Raw genomic sequence first — 26536 nt, 5'->3', positions numbered from 1 at the left:
CAGGTCTTGATTTTTATTAAAGAAAATCTTTTTAAACAGCTCGAAACAAACGTCAGAGGAAGATTGTGATGCAACGTAATAGGGACCGGGAAATTTTATCGAGCGTCAACCAATAAAAATTGTGGAATTGTATAAGAAAAGCAACGATTTTACATTGCACAATGTACTTCGAGCTCTTTGCCTTACCGCGTCGCGTTCTTCGGGGCTAAATCATTGAAAGCGTACCGTACAGCCGACGAGATCGGCAGTTCTGGGTCGGCAGATACGATTCGGCTTCCGAAGCTTCACACTGTTGTGACTTTTTGCATCGTACCTTGTATTCGTGCTCGTCGCTCTATTTTTAGCGGAGGAATCAGAGTGTATCTGTAAATTGTTATGTGAGTTTGACATTGATTTTTGCATATATGGTGTTCAAAGCAGACAGAGAAGCAAACGCGACCGTTCAGCTTAAGCTTTTATGACGACAGCACTCGAGTGCGATAGAAACTAAGCGACGAAAGTCCAAGATCATTTCGTGTGTTATTGCACGACAACGCTAAATACACAGATGAGAAAACGTGTCTAAGAACGAGGAAGAGCCCAAAGGAAAATGATTACAGTAGTTGCCATAGGCGCACATCAGTTTCAAAGTACTCTTCTCGAGGTGTACGCCCAAAAAGGTGGATAATGTACATGAAAGGTGCCATACAAATGTGGTGCGCTTGCGTACAACTTCAACAGCTAGTTGTACATAAAAAATAGCGTTCCTGCATTCTTTTCTTGGCAGGTTGTATGCTGTCTCTAAACGTTTGTTAATGATAGATTTTTCATGCTGAGGAAAAAATCAGTCATCCTTGTTTAGAAAAAGTTACTTCGAAGAAAGGCAAATATCACACACGTCAAAAAGTCATTGAAGTTTGTTCTACCATTTGCTTAAAAAGTTTCTGCTGTTAACTTTCATTCTCTATGATGTTATTCTGTTGCATTGTAACATTTTAGGTGCTTGCCCCCCGAAGTGCAATACGATGTTTTAAGCAAAAGACCCTTATGAGATTATGCAGATTAATTTATTTCCACAGTTTCCTTACCAAACCCTTTACCATATGAACTAAATTGGAAAAATCAACATAACTGAATTATAATTAGTTTTTTAATTTGTGTATAAAGTGCATTCATAAAAAATAAACATTCGACGTTAGAATGTTTTTTCGTGCGCAGGATACGCGCAAAGTATCAATGCAGGCATCTATGACTAGATGGGTGTAGCGATCCTCTGTAAAGTAATTAAAGACTTCCAATGCGCGGTTGTGAAAGAACATTAAAATTGCTCTATTTTTCTCTCTATCCCGATGCATTTTGGATTGTATGTATACTATATAGATAAAATATTTCTGGTTTGGGTTAATCGATAATCATGATTTGTTCTTAGTTAGTTCCTGAGAAATTTAGCATAAGGGTGTTCCGGTACACACTTCTCATATAATTTCTATAGCGGCGTCGATGCGTGACGACAATGGTGACCGTGACAGTAGCGGTCCGCGAGCTGCCAAATAACTAGATTACACTGAAATACTAATTATAGCGAGCATAAAGGCGGTCAAATAATATTCGGCCGCTTCTTCCGACCCTGTCCTCTATGCAGTTTTATGACTCTTATGTGAAGGAAAATTCAATTATAATGTATGTATACGTGTGCATAGACAAAGCTTGCGATACAACTTCCGGATTAGACAATGTGTTTGAATTTACAATTATAGCCATTGCCATATACCTCATAGAGTCAGTGGAAAGAAGACTAGGTTAAAGCCAATCTACTCCATACCTGCCTTCGGATCCGTTAAATATCTTCAACGGTTATATGATGGCGCAGTAAATGCGATGTTTTCGTTCGAGTCCAGCGGACCGCTATACTCGACTGAAAGTATTCCAGATGCACGCCCACATAATAATCAGCAAGGAGCAGTGTATTCATGAGCCAATACGGCATTTTCCAAGTCGGGCTAGAGCACGATTCGGACGGAAATCGACAGATTCTTCCAGCAGCTGTGGTGACTGTGATAGCGTATATATTTAGTCTGTCTAATGTATGCTAATTCATTCGACGGTTATATTTACGACGATCGAGAGAACAACGCTAGATTAGAATGAAGATGTTACGCATCTTCATCCGCTTCTGTTGTTATTGCTATTGTGTGTTATCCACGTGGGGCGATTCTGCACAATGGGTGTAAGACAAGACATAAATAACCGAAAACACGCCTCGATGGATGGCAGGCAGCACAGCTTCTTCAGTGACCAAGTCCGGCTAAGCAGTACGAGCCAAGGTGTTCACATGAACGATTTAGGTGCTCGAATTATGATAGAATTTCTGCCGTTTTGACTGATATTGCTGATACCGGCATTATCGCTAACAATTTTATTATTGTTATGGTATCGTCGTTATGGAATTGTTAGAGGATCAAGGGAAGTCGAAGAAAAAAGAGGCACAACAAAAAAAAATTACCAGAAAATCAAATCACTTCAACGACGCTGTGCAGTGCGCGGTAAGTACGGGTACTCATTTTACACACTAACGCGTATCGACCTTCTTATCATTATCGGCGTAGTCGGTTCGGTTATCTCACCAGGTGTTTTCATTGAAGAAGTACGTCAGTTCCAGCAAGGCTAGCTGGAAAAATACGCGTCTGAAACAAATCGATTTTATACTAAAAAATATTTTTAAAAAATTCTTAGTCTATTCCAATGCGAACTGGCAAGAAGTGGCCATTCTGGATAGTTATCTCAACAAGAGTGAAAAATATTTAAATATTTAGCTTTTTAATGCCTACTTAGTAGGCATAAAATTGCTCTGAAATATGGTCCTTCCCGTTTTTTGCCGTGGAGTCCTAATATGGGCAATTGCCATCTTATTGAACTCATAAGCTTGAACGATTCATTGAGTTTTGCAATAATATATAGCATGTTATAGGATTTCCTAGAATATTTGCAAATATTTATAATGTGCAGGTAAAGCAAAACACGCTTCTTCTTCTACATGTCACAAACTGATTGGTTGCCATGGTATACAACACGTACCAGTGTATTTGTTTTCCTTGAACTTGAGTACCACCTTATAAAGATCTATGCGTAATGCCTTCTCGAATATAGCGTCAAAAAGTTTATTATCACCTACGCGACGGCTTCCAGCTTCGAAATACAAGAAACTCTTCTACACATACATATATAAGCGACACCCTGAATATCGTGGATAATCCCTGCTGTTACCCTAATTTTCCATGGTTTGATGGTCGCACATAAATAGCAAATGCCTTCGAAATGTAGTTTAATATTAACCACTTGTCCTTCCCGAAAAAAAGCGAGTTATCCAGTAGAGGGCACAGAGACACCTTTCAAAGCACAAAATAATCAAAAAACAGCTAATTGTTTTCTCGTTTTCGTGTTGGCGCTGGCGATGTGTTGAGGCAGTGTTGAAGTTCTCGTCATTTTCTTTCTCGTGTTCGTCACTGTAATTCGCTTCGTATGCCAGCCATTGGACAGAGCACCGTCAGGTCCAACACGATGGGCCGATGTCATAAATTTATATTAGCTCTTTTCCCTTTGTTTTCTTTTGAGCCACAAGAACGTCAGCAGCAGCAACAACAGCGGCACGCACCATAGCAGCTTGTCAGCACTCGGCGTCAAGGCGAGGGTCGCGTAAAGGACCCAGCTAAAAAAAATCTGTTCTCTAAATGACGCTGTGAACGAGCAACGATGATAATGCGATGCCTTCCTTATGTTTTTTTTTATCTCTACCTTTTTGCGCTCCCCTGCCAATAGCGGCAGTCTCTTGCGGAATCAACCGATGCACCGATTTGCTTTTTCTCATATATTGCGCATTAGCGCATTCATGTGGAAACATCACGGGCAAAGCATACGGAACACATGTGGACTGATTCAAAAGTATCCGCTAATGGATAACCTAGTGTTCGATCGTACACATAAACAAGATGGAAGCTCATCGTAGCAGTGTATGAAAAAAATATAATGTAATAAGTAAGAAATACAATAATAGGCAGGAAAAATAATAAGTACTTTGTCGCTATTTACGAATTTTAATTTACACAGACCGAGGTATAACGTGACCACGCGAGGGCTCGTGATTCGAAACTGCGGGATATAAATAGCTGCGAATAACTATAATGAAGAAGCTTGCTTTTGGTTAAATTCACACAAGACCTGCCGAGGGTTAGTAACGAAGCACTGGACAAACTACAAGCGTCGAAAAACAAAAGATCCTGCTGAAGAACTAGTTAGCGTTTTCACAAACATAGAAGAGTTATAAACTGTAAGTATCAATGTTACCGAACTCCGGTAGCGTCCACGTTTCCCATGATCTTAATTGGGGATCGTCAGCAATTTACTCACAATACACAGCCAAATAACGTACCGTTTCATATGCGCAAATAATTAACGGTTACGTTTAATAATAATAGCAATTGTCTCTCGAACAAGTATAACCTAATTACGATAAAGGTTGAGCATGACACTGCCGCATTGGCTGGACAGAAGATCGTGGCATTGGCTTGTGCCCGTGCGGGGCATCGGATCGGGCACCAACATCAACAATAACAATGGACTAAGGTAACAGCCGTAGCAGCATTAGTCAAATCACCGATGATACGACACGACGCATATGGATGTATTCACATAATTAGATTCACACAACTATGCCCTATCAAAACACACAGAAGAAGCGCGCCATTGTTACGCAAGGAAGGCCGCTCCCACAAATGCTGCTGGTGATGGCGGACGCCAGAATAGGACAAGCCGCTTATACCATACGGTAACGCTCAAGCCCTCCATGGCTGGCATAGCTGGAGAGACATAGTCATGCCTTGCTCGGCTATGCAAATTCATGCTCTGGCCTTCCCGCATCCCACCGAGGTGCCTAGTTGTTCTTCTAAGAAGAACCTAATTTCGTCCGGCCCTGGATATATAGTGCAAGATAAATAGAATATGTTACTGGTGCCACAAAAGACAGGGGCGAGGTTGGGCGCAGAGTGAAGAACGGTGGACAGAAATAGATATAATAAATATGTACATCCTATAATGTGATGTATATTCAGACCAGAGAAAAAAGTAGATTAGCTCAAGGCTGTACACCGCTTAATCAAAACATTCTCTAGGGGATGGCGACAGTTTAAAAACGATTCCTTATATATGTATATAAGATCTTTGCATAAGATATTCAGCAAAAAAAAAAGTGAAGTGTGCCTTTATAAATATATTAACGATTAAATGAACACAGTTAATGCTATGAGGCGAGAAACAAAAGCAGGCTTCGGTTACGTTTTTTTATGAGCTGGAGCCTAATAATAATAATAGATCAGCGTACATTGATCGGTTCTTGTATAGTCCTTTGCTAGATCTCGGTCTGGATTTTAGCATATCAAGAAGTCGACGTTTCGCTTTCCGCCAATTAACTTTATATTTCAAATAAGCGATTTTCGATGCCGTTAAAGTCAATCGATATTACAAATATGTGAGTGCTTGCATGCAGTACGATGTGACGAAATCGGTGAGAAGGAGTAGCGCGATCTTCTAGATCAGTGGAACACGCTGTTGGCAATTGGCAAAAAGTAGTATAATTGTTTTCAACGTTTCAGAGTTTCGATTATGGTCCATTCTTACCTCCAGCCAGTATATATATATATGTTGTTTGTTCGACATGCGTGGTATACTGGCAACTTCTGTCAATGTTTTTTAACTTTAAGAACAACAAAAACAACAACGAAGGCGGTGGCGCAAAACACTTATCTAACGAGTTAGATTCGCTCGTCGTATAATTTCGCCAAACTACGAAGAAGCGGGACGTCTAAATCTGAACAAACAAACAAACAAACATCGTTTCGCTACCAACAAGAAACAAAAAAAAAAAAAAAGATGGTCTCAGACAGAACAAAGCAGAGGTGAAACACTTCTGAGATATCGATAACTACACTAATATCATTAAATCTAACACTTCTTCTCGTTTGAGGCAATGTTAAAGGAAGACAACAATAAACATATGTATATTTAATACGATTATGGTGGAATATTTTACGACGATGACGATTTCAATTATGTTGAACCGCGAGCATGAACAATATTGAGAGGCGATTGGCTTGATTTGAGATAGAGATAATTTGTGGTAAAACCACTGAAGCAACAGAGACAACATGAAATGTTGAAACAACCACAGAGAAGCAGGAAGTTAACCGTGGCTAGATTAACTTGAACTGTGTTGTACTTGTAGTTAGTAAAGGAGGTTTCCCGAAATTGACCATTCTGTGACATTTATCTCGTAATATGTCGAGATGGATCGAACGTAGGATAACAGCCCGCGTCGTTGTGGGGCTCTTGATGAAAACTGACAGCGTCGTGCAATGTTATCAAAAGATAAAAAAAAATGTATATATTGCGACATGGTACATAGCATTTTATATATTTTTCAAACCAATTGCTCATACTAACGCAAGATCAAAGATAATGAACTTGTTATACAAACACAGAACAGATCTATGCCATAGTGTAGCCTAGCTGCGTTCCTTGGATATCAGAAGGTATAGCGTTTTTTTGTAAAATACCTAAAAGCCGACCATTCGAGACCCACTAAGGTGCTGTTGTTAAAAATGCTTCAGTCAAGCTATTTTGTTAATCAGGTCACTTATGTTAATTGAATAGTAATAAGCATTTGGTTCATACAATGCGGTTCCACCCGGTTGCAACGTCAGCTAACTGAACTGCTTAATTGAAAACAAGAAACCAGCCAAAGTAATGTCCGCCCCGTCCTAACTAGGCCTTACATAAGATAGAACAATACGCGTAAACAGCGACTTTTGATCCGTATATTAAGCAACATTTTCTAAATGACGAGCCTTTAGGAAACAGCGTGGGCGAACTCCTCTTAGAAACACAGAGTCTCAATCTTCTTCTAGTGGCTTCGAGCATTTTGGGTAGGCATCACCTTCTGTAGCCTCCTAGCCGGCCAGCGTGAGCTAGAGACGAGCTGTCTGCTGCTACTAGTGATAAAATGGCACACGGCACCATCCCAAATGCGATTCAGTTTATCTATCCGAGCCGTTCCGGTTCGAAGGATGCATCAAGAACACTGAATAACTGGCAGAGATGAACAAAAGGTTCCCAAGAGTATCGGGTGCTCCACAAGACACCCTGAATGTACGTTAACTGCAAACCCAACCAAACATATATAGGGCGTACACACACGATCCGACAATGGTTGATGCGCAGACGAAAATTCCTCCTCCCTTTAATCATTTACTTGGGCTAACAAGAGATGTGAGAGAAAAGGGGAGAGAGAGAGAAGCTCCTACTGGATACCATGCGCCAGGGCTGAATCTTCGAGCAAATTCAAAAGTAAGCGCGCTGTTTTTGGAAGCAGCTGATCCGCCCCCCAATAGTACCTACTAAATGTATCGTTGCCCTCAAGGAATGTTTAATACGACCTCGGTTGGGTCCTCGATCTCTCAAAAATTTACACGCAAGTGCAACTCTCAAAACAAATGCGTCGTGCACTTTTGAAAGATTTAGAGTATGATTCGCCCAAAATTGATGATCTTCTCGCCTCAAGGTTCATCCGCCTGCCTTTACTAGCACGTTATCGTTGGCAGTCCCTGGAACAGAGCTTAAGTTAGCTGCATGACGCTCATATAGGCAGAGTCTTCGCCTAACCCGAGGCCGGGTTTTGTGCTATGACGGCTACCGAGGGAATTTATATAAGCACGCATACGACTGTGTAAGCAGCTTTGGGTCGACCGTGCACCCAGCTTGCTAACTGAATATGGGTGGATACCAAGAAGTCCTGAATACGGAAAGGAGCATTTTTAGGACTATAGACGGCATGCAATCCAAGCCTACTCAGCGAGATCACGCCGCTAGGCGGGGCTAGTGAAAACTAGAGTTGAAATAGGCTCAAAGACAAAACGCCAACGGTATTCAAAAATCACTGTTAACCACACAGGTTGATTTGACCGCTATTTGGATGGTTACAATGATTATGATTATTAATGTCATGATATTGAGTAACGATTGCCGGTCGTTCTGCGTGGTAACGAACTGCGCCATAAATCCAGTCATTTTTCGCGCGCAACTCGCATAATTTGTGCCTATTGCCTAGATTTCGAAAAACTTTTACTATTTAAGCGTCTCACAGAGTATCTGCCGTTGTTGAAACAAAACTCAAAAAGGTTGGCTTCCTGCAATGGAGTTTATGGAGAAAGTTTTGGGTTATTCTTAGCATAAGACAAGATTTTCCCAGGCAGTCGCTTTTCCGGCGGATTTTCTTGTCGAGCCAAACCAACGGGAAAAATAGACGCAAAAATCATCAGAGTTGTCTTTGAGAGCGTCTGCGTCTATAAACATACCTACAAACATTCACACGCTTACGGATATATTGTTATTATTACTCGTTATTACTACTCGAATTACTGGCTTTGATAAACCTACGATAGCTATGCCTAAACAAGCGGGTATCGCTGTCTCTGCCAATTGAATATAAGATAGCCGATTACGAGAGACTATTTTGCGACTGTTCAACACTTTTAAGGCATTTGGAAGTAACGAACGAGTAAGCATCGAATGTGTCATAACCTTCAACATTATCGCTTCAACATTCCATCTTTCGCCAGCTGATGGTTCCGGTGAGGTCAATGGATCATGCAGAGCAACTGACTGACTTTACACTGCGATAACTGATCACGGAACTCTTTACTTCAGATGGTCAGTAGTTACAGGAGATTTAACTTTTTTCCTAGAAGCTTTTGCTATGGAACGATTCTGTCGGTGAGATCAGGTAGCTCGGCTGTGACATTCAGAGCCCGTAGCGTGTCGAGCCTATATCTTGTGATCGCTTAGTACGATGTAAACTACACTTCCATACGTACTCATGCTGACGTCCGACGATAACGTAGTAGGATTATTAGAGTTGGCAACCAGGGAGTCGTGTAACTCGAAGCTTTTACTTCTGACACCGTGATGCTAGTTAAGCTAGCGTAGCCATGCACTGATTCTAGTGTTTTCATAGATAACAATGGAAATTTCTTCTCGGGAAGGCCTCATTCGGAGGTATAGTACTCCGGAGGTAATACGGAGGTATAGGAGAATTGCGACAGAGGAAAAAACATTTCTAGAGGTTAGTTTTTTTTTTCTACGCGGGATGATAAACTCGTTAAAGAAAAGTCCTCAAATTTATTTGCTTGTTCTTTGCACGTGGCCAAACTTAAACTGATGTCTGTCGAGCTCGAAGCCAACGGAACATATCACCGAAGTCAACTGATAGCTTTGTATTCTAGTTATCCCTTTTCTACTATCTATAATTTTAGAAACATTGGTCGGGCTGCTATTAACCTCATATCTAAATATAGACGCTGAAATCCAATTGGCCAAGTCTGCTGGTTTGCACGGCAATCGCGGTATTACCTAACAGCACAATATCTATTATCGGTGACATCACACAGTAGATGTCTGCGCTATTTGACCGACTATCTTCTTTCTCGACTCGATTTCGTCGCAGGGATTAGCTCGTTTATTCGTAGGCCCAATTCCGGTAACGTCTGGTCTGTAATATGCGAACGCGCGTCATCGACCGGGCGCCGTCCACTCCTGTGATGGCCCCGATACATTTGAAATGTAATTTTGAATCACTGTAGCTAGAATAGATATAGCTAAATGGCGTCTAAAACAAACATGTCACAGTGCCGCACGTTCGTCTGCCATTTTGTGCAACGTGTACAACAGCATAGCGCAACGTTGGCGAGATCTCGAACGGAAGGAGGCGTCCGCTAGCTCATGCAAACGTGTAGCATATTTAATGCAAACATCAGGATCGGCAGCAGCACCCTACATCGTGTCAAAGGACCTGCTATCCGCACAACGCTATCATCGCCCAACGCTTTCAGGGAAAGGAAGCTTTAAGAAGACTGCGTCAAGTGTCGTGCCTTCGGTCTGGTTCTGGACGGAGTCAAAGGAGTCATCGACAGACAGCGATTTATCCTCACAACCCTAGCTTTCCCGCTTCTAAAACGCCCCTGGCAAATCATATTCTACGTATATGGTGTACATTACATCTGCATATAGACGTACACGTTGGTGACTTATCGTTTTATCGGCATAGTCCTCCTGGGTCTTCGCTTTGCCGGGCTTACGTTCTTCGTTGCGTGCGAGTCCAAAGTAGCCTGAGCGACTCGAATGCACAAAATGATCATTCTATATAGCAAAATTTATGATAAATTAGACGTAGGGAAAAAAAAAGTAAGTTATACCGCATGGAAAATAGAGCTGGCGTGACCATTGCTGACGAAAGCTAACAACGCGTGTTTGATGATTTGTGTCAACTTTGAATCGAATAGATGCAACACCCGTGCGACGTTGGATACAGCCGAACGTAACACGCCGATATCAGTACGATGAAGGATGTGTGTGCTAAAGATTTTGTAGAATGTTTTCTGGAGAGAAAGTCTAAATCAACCATACAGACATGGCGTTATGGTTCGATGCTATGATTTAACATTGCCAGAGGTTCAGCTGACTATTGTTAATGCATTCTGTGTCCTTCGTTTAAATGCTACATGAAGAGCCATGTAGTATTCCCCAGCCAGCTGATACAGCCTTAAACGATGCTGTACGTAAACAGTAAATAACTATACGTCAGTGGTGAATAAGCAGCCTTTAATGGCAGTAGACGTCAATTGTTAACATAAATTATTTTCACTTCATTAAATACTTATGATATAATTAGGAGGTAATAAAATTATGATGAGAGTGTAGAATAATGTTGCAAACGTATCGTAATACGCATTTCCCAATTAGTCTTACGTCTTGCTAGTATTAAGGCGCTTTAGAAGCAAGCCATCATCGCACCATAACCCGATCGATAGGAACATACACGCCTGTGATAACGACATAAGACAGCCCCGGGAACTATTAGTTGAAACAAATGATCCTAAACTTTTCTTACTAAAGGCGGACCTGTTTAATGTAAGTAAGCGAAATTGAATGTGTGCTCGAACGACTACGCGCCTACCAACGAAAAATTGCAATCGCTCTAATTTCAATATGTATTGCATAGGACATTTGTTCAGCTGGGTTCTATACCCAGAGTCACCACTCATCATATTTCGACTGTTGCCGCCTTATGCTGATACTTAATTAGATCGTTTTTCGACTTTTAGAAATGCTATGGTCTACTATATTGGACTTATTTGTTGGTGGAAGGTCCGAGCGTAGGACGAGGTTTAATGAGGGCGTCGGCTGAAAGATGGTAGGTGCGCTATGGAACCAGTAGCAACAGTTGCTGCGTGCTTCCCTTTTTTTATATGAGGAATATCGACTCTGGTTGATTTAAACGCGTATCCACTTAGTAGCACCGCGCAAACAATTGGTCAGATGTAGGAGTTATGTTTAAATACAACAGTAGCTATTTAGATACAGCTTTCTACTAGATTTCGGAGCCTTACCGTAGGAAGACTGTGACCCATACAAGCAAGAAACAATTAGTGTAATAGTCTCGGTATTCCGCGGCAGTGAATAGAGCAAAGTCCGGCGGCGAAGACCGCTATCGCAACTAATTGCGGCTTGTGCGTGCGTCTTTTTGTCCTTATTAATAACGGTCATGGTTGACCATTACGCGAACTAACTGGATAAGACGACACAACATATACGAATAAGATGGAACGAACGAAACAAAAACAATACGAAAATCCAGTTCTTATATATTATTTGGTTTTGTTGCTATTCTACGTTACATTGAACAAACAGCAAACCTTAATACGGCGGCAGAAATAATTATAGTCATAAGCATAATAATGGATGAATAGACTAAGGCTGGAGGATACAGAATGGTCTCGATAATAGAAAAGAAAGGAAAGATTCACAATTAGGGCATGCGTTAGTGGGGGTGTATGGCAAATCACGACGGTAAACATTGTATTATAAACAATTTGGTGTTTGTCATGCCACTAGTGTTGCTACAAACAGTGATCTCTTCGTAGGTGACTGACCCCCGTTTGGCTTAAAGAGTCACGAATTGCCTCCTTTATGAGCGGACGTCAACTAATTGTACCAAACTTGTCCCGCTCTGTCTTATGCAACGAAAATCGTTTAGAGGTCAGGTTTGTAGCGGGATTTGTGAAGAAGTTAGTCAAAATCATTTCGCACGGCAATATACCATATCTGTACGCCCGACTCGAATCGATTCATTAAAGTACAAACACTGCTATACAGTCTGAGCTTTTTCTGAAAATTCCATATGTCCAAGTTATCCTTGGTGCCAACGACTGAATAGGGACGCTCCATCTAAACTAACCTAGTACTCGGACCCAACAAAACAATACTGTAAGCAAGCAATTAAAATGTACATGCCCATATCATGCAGCGTAGAACTCTTTAATACGGCTCAAATCAAACAACTTTGAACGTGAACTTATCGAAATTGCTCAAGGAGCTAACATAGGAGCCAGCTTATTCGACTTCGAAGTAACCGAATTGAAGTCATTTTGGCTTGTTACACGCTACTTTCTTCTTCGCCATCCACCTCATCAACAGCTGGTCCAGATTGTTGCCGTACTCCGGCAAAATTTTATGCGTTTCCACCAGACCGTATCTAACGGGTCGCTCATTTATATGGAACAGTCGCTTCTTCTCCGGTAATTGGCGTCGAGTACTTTAAAAACTTAAGAGAATCATAATAAGTATTCTAATAACAGTGCAATGCTTGGTCCCAGTCGCAGGAACGCCCAGTATCATAGTGGACTACTACGAAAAAACTGAGCCATAGACACACATGCATCTATAGCGTTTTCGATTCTGCTTCGGTTCGTTAGCCCCATAAAGTAGATCTCGTTGATGTCCGGGCTGATTGTAGGCGGGATCTCGTATATGGCAAAATGAAAAAACAAAAAAAGAGTCGAGTAGCCAGTAGTTTTTATGAACCAACAACACGTTCGTGCTTGTAACAGCGTGGACTCACTTTGCCGAATGCAGGTAGTTAGCTATCCGTCATTGTTGCTGTTGTTGTTGTTGCTATAAGTAGGAGTTTCGAAATAATGAACAACAATAGTATACTTCGTGAGTGAGGGGATAGAACAACACAACTGAACTGATGCTATAAAGCTGAAACTGGCGTATAAAGGTAAAAACAATGAAGTTGATAGAAGATGACTCCGACGACGAGAGAGAAAGCGCGCAAGCTCTGTTCACAATTCGGATACCATATACAATGCCGTAACATAATATTATTGTGGCCGTAGAACAAACAGGTTATAGAGGTCTGCTGAGCAGAAACACAGCCATGATGTGGCCTAGTGCATCTGGCCTCAGCTGCGAGACGAACGGAACAGCAATATAAAAACGAGGGGTTTAATATCCCTCCAGCGGGGGGATATGGGATATGGAGATGTACAGGCTTATTGTTAAGCACTCCGCCAAAAAGAGACACCTTTAAGAGCTAATATGGAAGCAATATAATGTACATTTAAATAAAACCGCATTTCACTGTAGGACGAACTCATCTTCGTTCGGTTTTTTCCCCGTTTAAACGATGCAAACATAAACCATGTCAACAAGAATAACTAAAAATTATGTTATGATAACCGGTGTACATCGTATGCTCAGAGGTATGCATGGGTAAGTCGCGAGTCGTGTCACAAATCCTAGGGGAAAAATAACAGGAAGAGAAATTAAAAGCAATCATGCTCGTATGTTGTTATCCAAATACTTAAGTCGCCTGTTATCGATCATTGCCCTTCTCTACCAATCAGTGCTGTAGAGCTCGTTCAGCTTGTTCATCTGCTTGTCTCCGATCGGCGGGTCTTTCCTCAAGATTTCGCCTACTCGCGTAGGCCCATCGCCTGCTATCTGCTACCTATTCACCTACATCAACTCCAACTAATGTAGCAGCTGGATAAGTCCTCATACGTAACGGTATCGCATGTCGATAGTTGCTTTCAGCAACGATGCAGCATCGCGTTCGTATCTATCCTCAGCGTGGGACATTAGTGGCGCCCGCAAACCCACCAGAACAAAATAGAAGAACGGTAATTGTTCCACTTTTCCATAGGCTTAGCCATGCCTACCGGTCATGGCCGAGGATCTAGTGTCCATGTACAAAAATATATATCTGTATGAACTCTTGCTCTAGCAGTGCTAGTGCCACCGCAACAATTATTGGACACGGAATCATACGTGGCGTGCAACGAATGTGTCACCTATATATAAGCACTAATATATGGTCATTACGTTATTGCTATGGCCGTCAGCAGTTGTCGGCATCGTGGTTATGGTAAGAGCGCTTCTTTAGTTTCAACACCCTCCCGGATAGGCAGGGTGAGACCATTCGTGTGTATAAGGAAAGAGCGAGCAACGGAAACTGGCCAAATTAATATTGATTGTGTGCTCAACAGCGTCAACTCCCCCGCAGAACAAGTCCAATGGCCGACTTGCTTTCGAATAGCTATTCCTACAGCCACTGCTGCTTTTGCTACGAGGAGTGTTCGTTTGGCTTGTTGTAATCACTTCGGATAATGTTAACATTACGTTAAGGCCACGATTGTTGCTGACGCGGCCGGAGATCGGCATTAGTAATGGGCAGTGGGATGCTTTTGTCGTATCTACGAGGCCTGGTTATGCAGCTGACTCAGGGGGTCGGGGCGATCACAATGCCGGTCGTAATGTACGCGACGTTGCCTTAACTCAATCGGTCAACTCAATGGCAATGCGTTGACAGGCGGCTTGAAGGGTCGTCGTGCGCAGACTCGGTAGTGAATTAAACATGAGTCAGGCTGCGTTTTGAGAACGTCACTCCAAAATTACCTTGTATATATATGCGTTTACTTATTCTGTTCACAGATATTAGTGATCTATAAAGGAGAAACACCTGATTGCGTAACTTCAAAGAGGAGTCTCTTTCAAATTGCTTCCAATTCGAGTGGATCCCTAACTCGATTGGTTAAATAGTGGCAAACGTATTTTTATAGCAACGTTTATTTGTACGTCTAAGAAACGATAGATTCGTCCGGCTCAGCGAGACGTCAAAGTCAAGTATACGTATAACGACACCTTCGGTTCGTTATTTAGCATAAACAAAGCCAATATTCCGTCTCCTGTATCTAGCATCATTACCTCTAGAAGCTCTGCTAAATCCAAACATGTCACACTCTGCTCGTGCATACGCTCCGATCAGCCTACCTTCCCTTCACCCTGCCCGTGTGCATCAGAGATTCCTCCTGATACACATATACGAAATGGCTGCAGGAGATGGGTGTCTATAAAATACCTCTCACATTCTGCGCCTCAGCGCGATGTGCTTCAGTACCTAAAGCAAACGCCTGCGACAGGGCTAGTAATTTACACATGATGCCTCTCTCTTTTCTTGCTGTTCTCTCCCGTTCGTTTAGTATCACCCTCCATAAATTAGCCGGTGTTTAGCTGGCTAGTTGACACCAACTTGGATGGATTCGCTGCCGCCTGTTCGCGGGGTCAAGGCTGGCGGTGGTGACTATCGCAGAGTCGACTATCGCAGCCTGCGTAACGCACGGACCCTAAGCCGCGTAGAGTTTGCTTCACAGGACCACTCGCATGAACACAAACATACACACATCATAGAGTCAGCGTCTAAATCGAGCATTTCGCCACCCGTGTAATACCAGTAATGAGAATCCTTCTCTCTCCTCGTATCTTCTCTAACTAACTAGTTTTAGGCTGGCTACGCGTACTAATTTCGATGTATAGGATATAGCGCCGTGCGTATTACTGGCGTCTGGAGCCGTTGCTATGGTACACGCTTGGGGTGCTTGGCGTGACTTGCTTCTCCATGACACGTTTAGCGGCGGCGGCGGCGGCGGCGGCGGCTGCTGCTGTTGTCGTCTGCTTTTGCGGGCTGCTGCCTACAAGGGCGTTGGTAGCAATTAATTGGTAGGTTAATTAGATAAGGCACAGATAGGAGATGAATGGATGATAAGTTTAGAGACGTCCGTTAGAGCATGAAAGAAAGACGAAAGCGGAGGACGGGGTGCTTCGACTTGAAACGAAAGCTCGGGGCCTGTGAATGCTGACTTTTTACGCATAGTGGTTGCAGAAAAAGAAGTCGATAACGATACTCATGAGGCTCATCAAGTCAGACAGGATACATGCTTCGCGTGGACAAGAAGGCCAAAATGTAAAATGTCACTTTATGATTACACAGGTCATTTGCGTGCTGACAATCTACAGGCATAACGGAATGAATTTTTGCATTGCAGTCGCAAGGAACATTTCAGAATAAAAAAAATCAGCTACATCACGCCTTTTAAATAGAATGATTCGTTAACGTAAGGTCTATTTTGAGCACTGCATATTTCGAATAAACGAAGTTTTACGGCGTTAGAATCGGAGACTAAAGATGAACCTCAAGGTGACGCTACCAGTCGATGCTGTAAAATTCGCTGGACGCATTCAGCGTCGAACGGAACATACGGAAGCCTTTTTGCGTCTTGATAGTAGCGTGCTGAAGTACACATTTTTCGATTTGCCCTTAAGATGTGCTCATTAATGCTGACTTATATTTTTTCTGTACCTATATAGTTTCCTATATACAATAGCTCTCATAGTAACTATGCATGATTTCGTGCAGCTCATATATGATGTTATTGTCAAGTCCAAACGCTACTACGCCCGATCTGTAGGGTTTGATAGACTGTCAGCTGGTAAAATCACTCTAGTAAATGAAAGATTTTGGTTGAAATAGGTAATGTAGTCGTTCGTTGTCATCATGCGTGTGAATCGAACGGGACCTCCACGTCCCCTCATCCTCATCCCCTCATCAGCTAGCTGTCCTCTTATACCGATTGACTGGGTATGATGCTGAACTCCTGCCATCTGGCCATCCGATCTTTCAATCAAAAGCTTCCTTTGAAGCCGTTTTGGCTATATATGTTACAGTTGTCCCCATAAGTGCGCTTGCTTTTGTCGTTTCGTGATATAACCGGTACAGATTGTCGCTGCGCGCCGCCTGTCGTTATAGTGAATACTCTATAGCTTGATCGATGTTCTCAAATCGAATCAATCATCGGCGTCGGTCGGTATCAAAGTTGCTAGAGAGCACTCAGCGGGTCTCTCAGAGAGAATGAGAAAGAGATTATAGGCAAATAGAACAACAGAACAGATAAATTATTTCTCGAGAGTCTATGCGAATTAGAATGGAAAATTTAAAAACTCGTTTCTAAAGAGACACTAAATCTGTATGCACGTGAGGAGAGATCCGAGTAACCTCCAAGTTGTCGCTAGTTCTTAACAATGTTTCCAAAAAAAAAACACTGTTGTAAATTAGTGAAACAGCTTACGATGAGGAGTACTTGCAACACACACTTGTCTGTTCATATAGAAGCAAAATGAACACTGATTGGGAAAACAAAAGGGAAGTCTGAGTGCGTGTGTTTTAAATGTAGGTATACCGTAGAAATATGCTTTGGACAAGTCACGTTTCAATTTACCGGTCGACTTATTAGCAGCATAAATCATATATGATTTCGAGCGCAATCCTGACCTAATAACCTATAATACGTATTGCCTCGACGTGAATCGAATCAGTATCTCCAGTGATTCAAAGTTGAAAAAGATGTCGCCTTTCAACCCTTACCTCGTTCCCGACGAATGCAGAAATCCGCATTTTGCCCGAATTGTCTCTTTGATCGATTGTCCCTCAACACCAGCGTCCGTTCGCGCGTGCACCCACGCACGCACGTACACCAATACCTACAATAGGTCAAATACCTAGATAGACAAAAAAACAGCGCTGTTCGTGTTGACAATAGCAATTCGCGAATGATCAACTTTCCTCTAGTTTGTTTTCCGTCTGGCCGAAGTGGCAATGTTGCCTATTTTTGTTCGCTCTCGGATAGCGCGTACGCGTATGTCGCGCCTTACCGCTATCGTCCATCGGATACAACCTATTAGCTATTACATATGTATTATACCAAGGTGGCTAGAGAACAAATCAACGTTGTCATTTTACGTCAGTTATTTTTTCCTTGTCCGTGCTTGCATTGCTATTCTAGTATCTAACAAAATATAACAATATCTTCACCGTGTCTTCACCGTGCTTCAGTAAATATGCCAGTAATCAAACTTAGTAATTACTCTTATCGTCTTGACAATCATAGAGTTGTTACTGTCGCCACAGTGTGTTATTACAATACGAATGTATGTATATAATTATCTTTGTGCTATGCTCATGTCCCGCATCCACTTCTATTTGCTTAATAAGTTAAGTAACTAATTAACGCACGCGGTCGTAAGCGCGGTAAGTTCACAACCACAGTAGCAGAAGATCAGTTCGGCTCGAGGTGGCCAAGTGAAAGGAAATAAAGCAGAAAGTAATCCCCAAAACGGCCTTTCAAACAGATGCGAATCAGGTTTGTCCTACAACCGGGTATTGTGAAGTGTTGTCTCTGCCATTGCTGTTACTTCGACTGTTGTGTCTACCTGCTGCTATCTTACCTGTTATCATAGTGAATATCGCTATTTCTATATGTTATCAAAGATAGAACATGACGTCGCATAGAAGAAGACACTGAGAAACGTTTTTTTTCCAAAATATGGCCACGCTATATCGATTTACTTGAATGAACCTCTTGTAACGTCATGTTGAGATAATCGTTCTTCAATGATTTGTCTTCGTTAGGAATAATAAACTCGCGCCTTTTGGCGCGAATGAGTGTTGACTAGATACAACGTTAGAAACTCATACGAAACTAAAATACAAATTGTTACATTTCCTACAGTGTTTCACTCTGATTGGTGAGAGAATCCTGGGATATGGAGGTGAATTATGTAACTCGTATAACAATTTCATAGCTTCAATAATGCAGAGGAAGCTATACATGTATGAGGAGCAGAGGGTAATTTGAATACACAGCAAACAGCACAGGAGGTCAGGTCTACAGTACCTATTTCAATGGTAAACCTATTCTTTCCTAAATGAAAGCTAATTTTTAACCGAATTGTAAATGTACCTTTTGCCTATTCTTACATCTCCCTGTATATCTACGTGGGCTCTTCTCTCTAAATCGATGGGACACTCGAGAAACAAAAAAAAAAAAAAAAAAAAAAGCCAACCCCTACAGTTGTAATAAGAAGCGCGGTACCTGAAATATGTCATTTCTAATCATACGACTTTACGCTGCAAACCCTACTATTCAGCTTTCACTATAGATTTACTCCATATTTGCGAAATTTTTCTGTCTATAGTAGAGTCGACCCCGGAAAAATTAGGTCACTGAATTGTTACTTTCTTTATTACAAATAGAGCTATTATTATTTGGACCGGATACTTCACAGTTTGACTTGATTTATGTTACCAATATCGCCTGAAGGTGTCCACCTATAACTTTCAGCAATGTCAGGTATTATATGATTAGTTTTATTGCCAAGTGCTTATCTCTGCTGGAGTCACGCTCGTAGATACCTGGTATTGCCTTCTTTTCGTAGTAGTTTTGTTTACTACACAACGCCGCCAAATAGAGTCATAATTCAAAGATCATTTTTACGAGGGTAACACGTATTCGTATACGTTTTCGATATAAAACTTGACTAGCTTTGTTCCCATTAGGTCCTACCGGAGATGGATAACGTTGTTCTCCTATTGGAAAGTCATTATCAACCGTTGTGATTTACTATAATTAACTTATTTAAAAAAAAAAATGAGCCCATTCTACGTATCTTCTTTCGGATGAATAGATTTCTAACGTAATCATCTATCATCAGATATCTACGTGCATTTATTTGTGCCATCATTTTCTTCTCTGCTAATAGTGACACAATACTTCGTGCAACTTCCGCATACATCATGTATCATTTGTCTGTAAGGAAATGTATTAGATGAGCTAGCTACATGATATAGTCATTACTGGTTGGCTAGAACGATGCTCAAGTAGTACCCAGTATGTGTGTACTATATCTTTGCTCGGTGGCACGATCCCTTTCAGCCCCTTTCTTTCTTTCGTTTGATCCGATCTGATGTCGTGCTATGACGTCAAAGCATGGGCCTGCACCGCGCCATCAGGTCACAGACCTATAAACGTTTGCCAAACAGCCGTCAAGGGATTGGTTCTGCTGCCCTCGCCGCCAGCCGTTAGCGCTGCACCGCCGTTACAACAGCCTGGCATAACAGGCTCGTCGTCGATTTCGCCTGCGCTCGGTCAGCCGACGCAGAGACGGACGGTTGTCATCGTTACAATGTCCTGCTCCACTACCATCCGACCGTTGCTGCCACCGCATTTCCCCTCTCGCACACATAACAGGGGACCAAACGGGCGCGTTTTTACCAGTTTACCTTCCCACGCCCGCGATACTTGGGCCAGCACAAGTTACTCAGGCTTAGGGATTGCTTCCAGTGGAAGGTGTTTCATAGATCAGCTGTCTGCAGGTTTGTTGTCAGCGTCGCTGTTGTCGCTAGAGAATTAGTGATACAGAAATGTAGCACCTTCTTCTCTACGGAAATCACTTGATAGACATCACGCGGCGCCGCACATTCAGACATACTTGCTTATATACACTGTTTGCACGCAGGCAAACCGTTCTACAGATGAGAGCTGCGTACGCAAACATATAAAAGGGGCGAGTACTCTTTCTTCAATGTCCGGCAATGTTTTGTCTCCTTGATGATGATGATGATCATCTGCGAAAATTCATCTTCCGCACTGAGAAAGACGCTGCGTTTGATTGATCTTTTTCTCGTCGTATCTTTTTCCCCCCTTATTGCCAGCCCAGCCAGTAGCGACTCGCGAGTTTAATCTAATGTTGTGTGTCGGTGCTGCCTTTCTCGTGTGCAGTCATGATAGGGTAACGCGACTACAGTTATAGGATACAGACTATATATTTAAATGATCCTCGTTTCTTCGAGTAACGAATGGCAGTACCTGGTTAATAACCTGCAAGCCTTTATACATTGGGACTACAGATGCAGTTGAAGCGATAAAGGGACTTCTGATTTCGTTTTAATGTTCCAACGATTTTATCCGTTTTTGTTCGAATCGAGTCGCCTATCAATAGATAAATTGTGGGATCAACTCCGTGCATTTTTTTTTAGCCGAACGACGATATGTTTGCCTCTCGTTGTCGATAATAGACAATACCTCCTTGGTCGTGGTGTTATGATTATGGATGTATATGTATAGCGTTATCTTGCTATCTTATCTTCGTGTGTTATATATGTGATAGCACTACGATTTCGTAATTACGCTGCCATGTCGCAGATCTTACGATCGTCTATTCCAGTAGGTGACAACTTTTTATCATATGGAAAATTCATAACTGTTTGGCGCAGCATTTAGACAAAATGATCTCGATGTGTTTCTCTTGTGTCGATTTCCACTAGAATCGAGCGTTCATCTTTTCAGTGGTACTTTTACCATTTTTAAACCGATGATATACGCGGATTCATTGGCCTGGTAGACCTGATATATATCAGAACCAAAACAGATATATTTTCACATGTTAGAGAATTTGCGTCGTCTCTCGAATATAAAAAAAAAAAAAACCGATTAGTTATTACAATTAATAACTAATGATACTTGATTTAATTATTCTAGAACGATTTTAATGGATCATTGTTTTGCAACAGTAGTATCACTCGCCTATAATAAATAGAGCAGAATTATTCAGAAACGCTATGTATGAATAATAAGAAACCAGCAAAGTATGATGCATTTATGGTCGGAATGGTTCATTGTTTGCCAAAAATTTGATCACTTTCAGATCATGGGGTTGCATTAGGACAAATAGGGTACCAATTGTGTGAGCTAGGTGCTTTTTTTCTGTCTCATAGTACGGTCTATTGGCGTCGTTCCGAATTGAGATCAGATATGGGATTGTATTGAATTCATACCATTAAAACGCTAAAAGCTTTTTTGTCTATTCTATTTTGTGCCGTCGGCCTTCTGTTGCGCGCTACATGACATTTCGAGTTGGAGTTATGTTCACTACTTCGTGCGTAGACTACAGACCGACTCGAGAACGAAGCTACAGTGCCGGTTTACTATTTTGCAGGCGCCCCTGTGACCAGGAGGGGCTCTCTTGTTGCTAGTTAAAATGTCAAAGGGTAACAGCAACAGAAAAAAGAGTTGTGTCAGTCGGTGTTTTATTTAGTTAGCTCAATCAGTGATGTACTCTATGCCAGTTGCTCATAGACAGTGGTTATTTTCTGTTGCCTGTCCTGAGTAACGAAGACTCTGACGTTGTTCGCTGGATAACCCTTTAAGACTTATACTCATATTTTTACGGTTCAACTTTGATGTTTGCAAATTACGTGTTTCTGATCCTACATATAATCCAACAGTTGTCCAGATGAACACTTCCCATCTGTAGTGATTGCTCAGGCAGCGAAGTGTATCACGCCGCATGAGGCAGACGGTAGGTTTTAACATTGCTATGTATTATTACGGCGATAGTTATGTAGGCCTCTAATTGGCCTTCTAGGCAATATCGATTGGATAAAGCAATAGACGAACTAGAACTCTTACTCTGCCCCCTCCTCATTTCATTAGAAATAACGATTTCCGCAAGTGAACTCGGCCAGTACGAGCGGCAGTTGTTCTTGAATAACAACGAAATACTCTTGCCAAAGCTGTCAGCTGGCGGGATCCATTATATTGAGCTTTGGCGTAAGTCTCAACCGACGGTACGATATTCGTAGTAGTACGACTAGGACAACAGGAATAAAAGCAAATAAGACAAACCCCGTGCTTCATTCACTATTGAGGTGGTCAACGTGCGTGCATCAGATGCACATTCTGCTAGGCCCTATGTGATTTTCATCGCTGTTATTGGTACTGCTGCATGCAGAACTGAAGTACGAAGAAGTTTTTTTTGCCTCCCGTAGGCTGATTCAGTCGTCTGACAGAACGTTATTTTTACTTGTTCATGAAATGAAAAATGATCATTTTATTGCATTCGTTTACGCCGTCATCAATATTGAGCTAACGTTTGGCCCGTGTTTTGTACTTTGCGAGCCGCGTAAAACCGTGTACGCAGAGTAATTCATCCATTTTAATGAGTAACTATAGGGACGGCGTGGTGTGCGTAGACGATTAAGCTGTGCCCATCAGTATATTACATTCTATGAAAGATGGCCACGAAGCTGAATATATATATATATATAAGGAGAAAGTAGCATTACAGAAGAGCAGATTTAGTTTGAATGGAGCATTAAATAAATAAAATATTTCTTGTGCTTGACTACTTGTGCGTCTTTAGTTACTACCCGCACATTATTGCATCATGGTAAGACTACGTAATGTTAACGGCGTAACCGAAGAATATCGTAATGTCACCTTAGTGACGAGGCAAACGCTCAAAAGCAAGGAAAGATACCAAAAGTTATTGACATTAGACACGTAGAGTACTGCACACAGTGCAAAACAGAAGCGACGTTTCCAAGGCGTTTACGGCCATTTGTGCACGGTATCACCTCTACGTCCTATCATAAACTATGAAATATTAGGAGTAGATATTATAAAGCCAACCTAAAAGGTCGGAGACAAAATGAACGTGTAATCCGTTCTTCAGACAACTAGAACCTCCGACAACGTAGGTGTTTCAGCGGTAGACAACAAAGTGAATCGTAGACTACAAAGCTATTTCTACAGCACGTGTACATCACCATCAACCAAATCGAGTATTCGACCCGGACCGAACGAAGGTCATGTTCATCATCTGCATACGCCACATAGACACTCGTAGTAGCTTACCTGTGGGTATGCGTCATGAATAATCCAATGTGTACATTCTGACTTCCGGTGCGCAGTTCAAGTCTAGATGTACGTTGCCTTCATTTATACTAAAAGACAAAAGCAACACTTCGATGTACAAACCCACCAGCAGTAGCCGATTACCCAGGAAAAGCAAAAACGTCGCTATCGTAAAGCAAACACTGAGTATGCATGTCGTCTGAGAAATTTCAACGTTTTTAGATGAGAGACGAACTAGCACCAGAATTGCAATCAGCAAAATTATCCCAACTGCCACCACGTTAATCATAATCATCATTGATTTTACCGTCGTTACAACCTGGACCGGGCAGCCGTGTCCTTTGCCTTTCGCTGTCCGCGTCAATTACGACGACTAGATAAAGGTGGCCGTTGCTGATGGCGATGCTGTAGCTATATTGTTTAATGGCCACCAAAACTTGGCCTGCCCACATATATGTACACGCGGCAGTAGAATACAATAGATGAGCTGGAGAGTTAGAGCTCTTCCAGAACGTAACGATCGTTTGAGAAAATCAAGCAGCTAAGGAAGGTTGGGCCGCGTGGACGTGGAGAAAATGAAAAGGAGAACTTATTATAATTGTTATTCCAAAGGACGATGGCCGCAGCGCAATAACTTTCACCGTGAGCGGTAAAATGTGTCTGTGCTGAAAGTGGTCTTAGTAGATAGTAGTTTTCTTCAATGCTTACTTTGTCTTTTGCTGCAAATTGAATGAATATATAATACAGCTTCGTATTTGAATGATAAGTGCGTTTCTGTAACATCGTCATTGTTTCGAAGTCCTTCGTCAGAAATGGGATCTTGAACTGGGGAAAAGCTATTACACATTAGATGACCGATAAAAGTTGCCCTACCCCCAAGTTTACTGATAAATAAAAAAAAAAAACTTTTGTGACCGTTACTAATAATTAGCTGCAGTTATTACGGCTGAAAACTGGTTATGTATTTCTGAATCGATTAGAGTAAACCTGCACACATATGCAACTTGGTGCAATAGGCAGTGTCATGAGCAACTTGTACGAGTGTACATTTAGCCGCGCTATAGGCGGACTTCAAAAAGCATTAGTGCCACAATTTTGAACGACTTTTAAGATGCCGACAACGTCCTGGACAGGCACAAAGGACAGCAGCCTTCAATATATTGCGTCGAAGGGCAATCGCCGTCAGCAAAACTATTCGACTTTTCGAGTCGACGTACAATTGAATTACTGCTGAACAATACAGCTTAATAGGAAATTAGTTCATTGAATGCAATGAACATGACAACAACTGGCCTTATCTAACCTTAAAAAGCAACGAGTCAGCATATATATGAAGTGTTTTATCTGTGCTACATATACGCACGAATATCATATATTGAATTTGTTTTAGAACAAGCTTGATTCTAGGATGACCAGTGCATATAAATATTATAAATAAATAAAATATATATATACATATATATATATATAAATGCTTCGTCGTCCTTTGTGGCAGTACTTTTTTATGAAGTGTTGCGGGCAGTATTGAGATACTGGTTAGTTAAGATCACGAAAATTTGAGAGGAAGTCTCAGAGATTTGAAACATTTCGACAGATTTACGCCTGTCTAGTTGTGCGTCTTCCGTGCTGTGGGGTGTGGAAGATATTTTCTATTTGAATAAGTATACCCGTTTAGAAATTTCTTATTTCATGAATATAAGCATTGGATTTATATCTATCTGTGTATACTTCACGAACACGATACATAAATCGTGGTATCGGCTCGCTGGAAATGTTATCCTCTTTAGGCGCTTTAGAAATACTCATGTCAAGGCGATACGATCTGTTCACGAACCTATTCCTATGCGTGAACTTGGTGTCTGCTTGTTAGTAACAATCTGGCTACATGCTTGCGATATCTTGGTTGTATGGCATCGTGCTTAGTAGTCCTTGAACGACGGCTGAAATACAAAAAAGGACGATCCTATTCTTTGCTTACTGGAGAAGTAGATAAATTGTATATATACATTTGGAGAGAGAACAAGATATCGTACGATAAAAAGGTGTGTCCAGGAATGTGTTCTCCTGACGTATCGGTCACATCGGAAATCAAGATCCACCGAGCTTGTCGCTAGTCTTACTTCCGCGAAGTTCTCGTAATCGAGCTTTTGACAAAATGGCTATGCGCTTTGCATCTTCTACACTTCCATCACTTTTCACAATCAACGCGATCGCCTGAATGATTGGGAGCGTCGCAGCAGATTTAGTGCCAGCGTCAGCGGTGGCTGGTACCTGCATTCGCAATATGATGGTCTGGACGCAGTAACGGCTCCGCGACATGGAGCAAGGAATAGACTTTCCGAGCTGGAGGAACGATGTTATGAGCAGGCAAAAAGAAAGCAGATGAGATTGATGGGTTGATACAGTAACGACGACGATAGCAACAAACAATAATGCAAACAAAAGCGCAGGAGATCTGACAAGATGTAACAAAAGAGAAGCCCTAACGGATGAACGTACACGCCGACAATGGAAAGACGGCAGCAATAATCGCGATACGACGTCGGCTCGGCGTTTGCTTGGTGTGCCGGGTCAGGCGTAAACAACAAAAATATCTAAGCAGAAAAGCAACAGCTGACAATAACAACTGTTTAAAGCTGCGCAAAGTCAAAGGGTAGGAAAAAACAATGGTCATGTATAACAACTCGAATAGTGCATAACGTATCTAAGAGAATGTCGTAGGGTTAACTATTAAATTATCTACGGGATAAGTGCATATTAGAAATAAATAACGTGATGTATGGTATGAAATCGCTATCTAC

The 26536-nt window shown here is 41.7% G+C and overlaps 1 long non-coding RNA gene across 3 annotated transcripts in view; it reads left to right on the top strand.

The window, feature by feature from the left end:
* LOC147753184 (uncharacterized) overlaps nt 1-26536 on the top strand; it is an 84378-nt gene that overhangs the window by 10818 nt on the left and 47024 nt on the right. The window lies entirely within an intron of this gene.

The sequence above is a fragment of the Varroa jacobsoni genome, unplaced genomic scaffold (assembly GCF_002532875.2).
Source record: "Varroa jacobsoni isolate VJ856 unplaced genomic scaffold, vjacob_1.0 scaffold_674, whole genome shotgun sequence".
NCBI lineage: Eukaryota > Metazoa > Arthropoda > Arachnida > Mesostigmata > Varroidae > Varroa > Varroa jacobsoni.
Note: the sequence above shows the minus strand (reverse complement) of the source record. Positions and strands in the feature narration are given on the sequence as shown.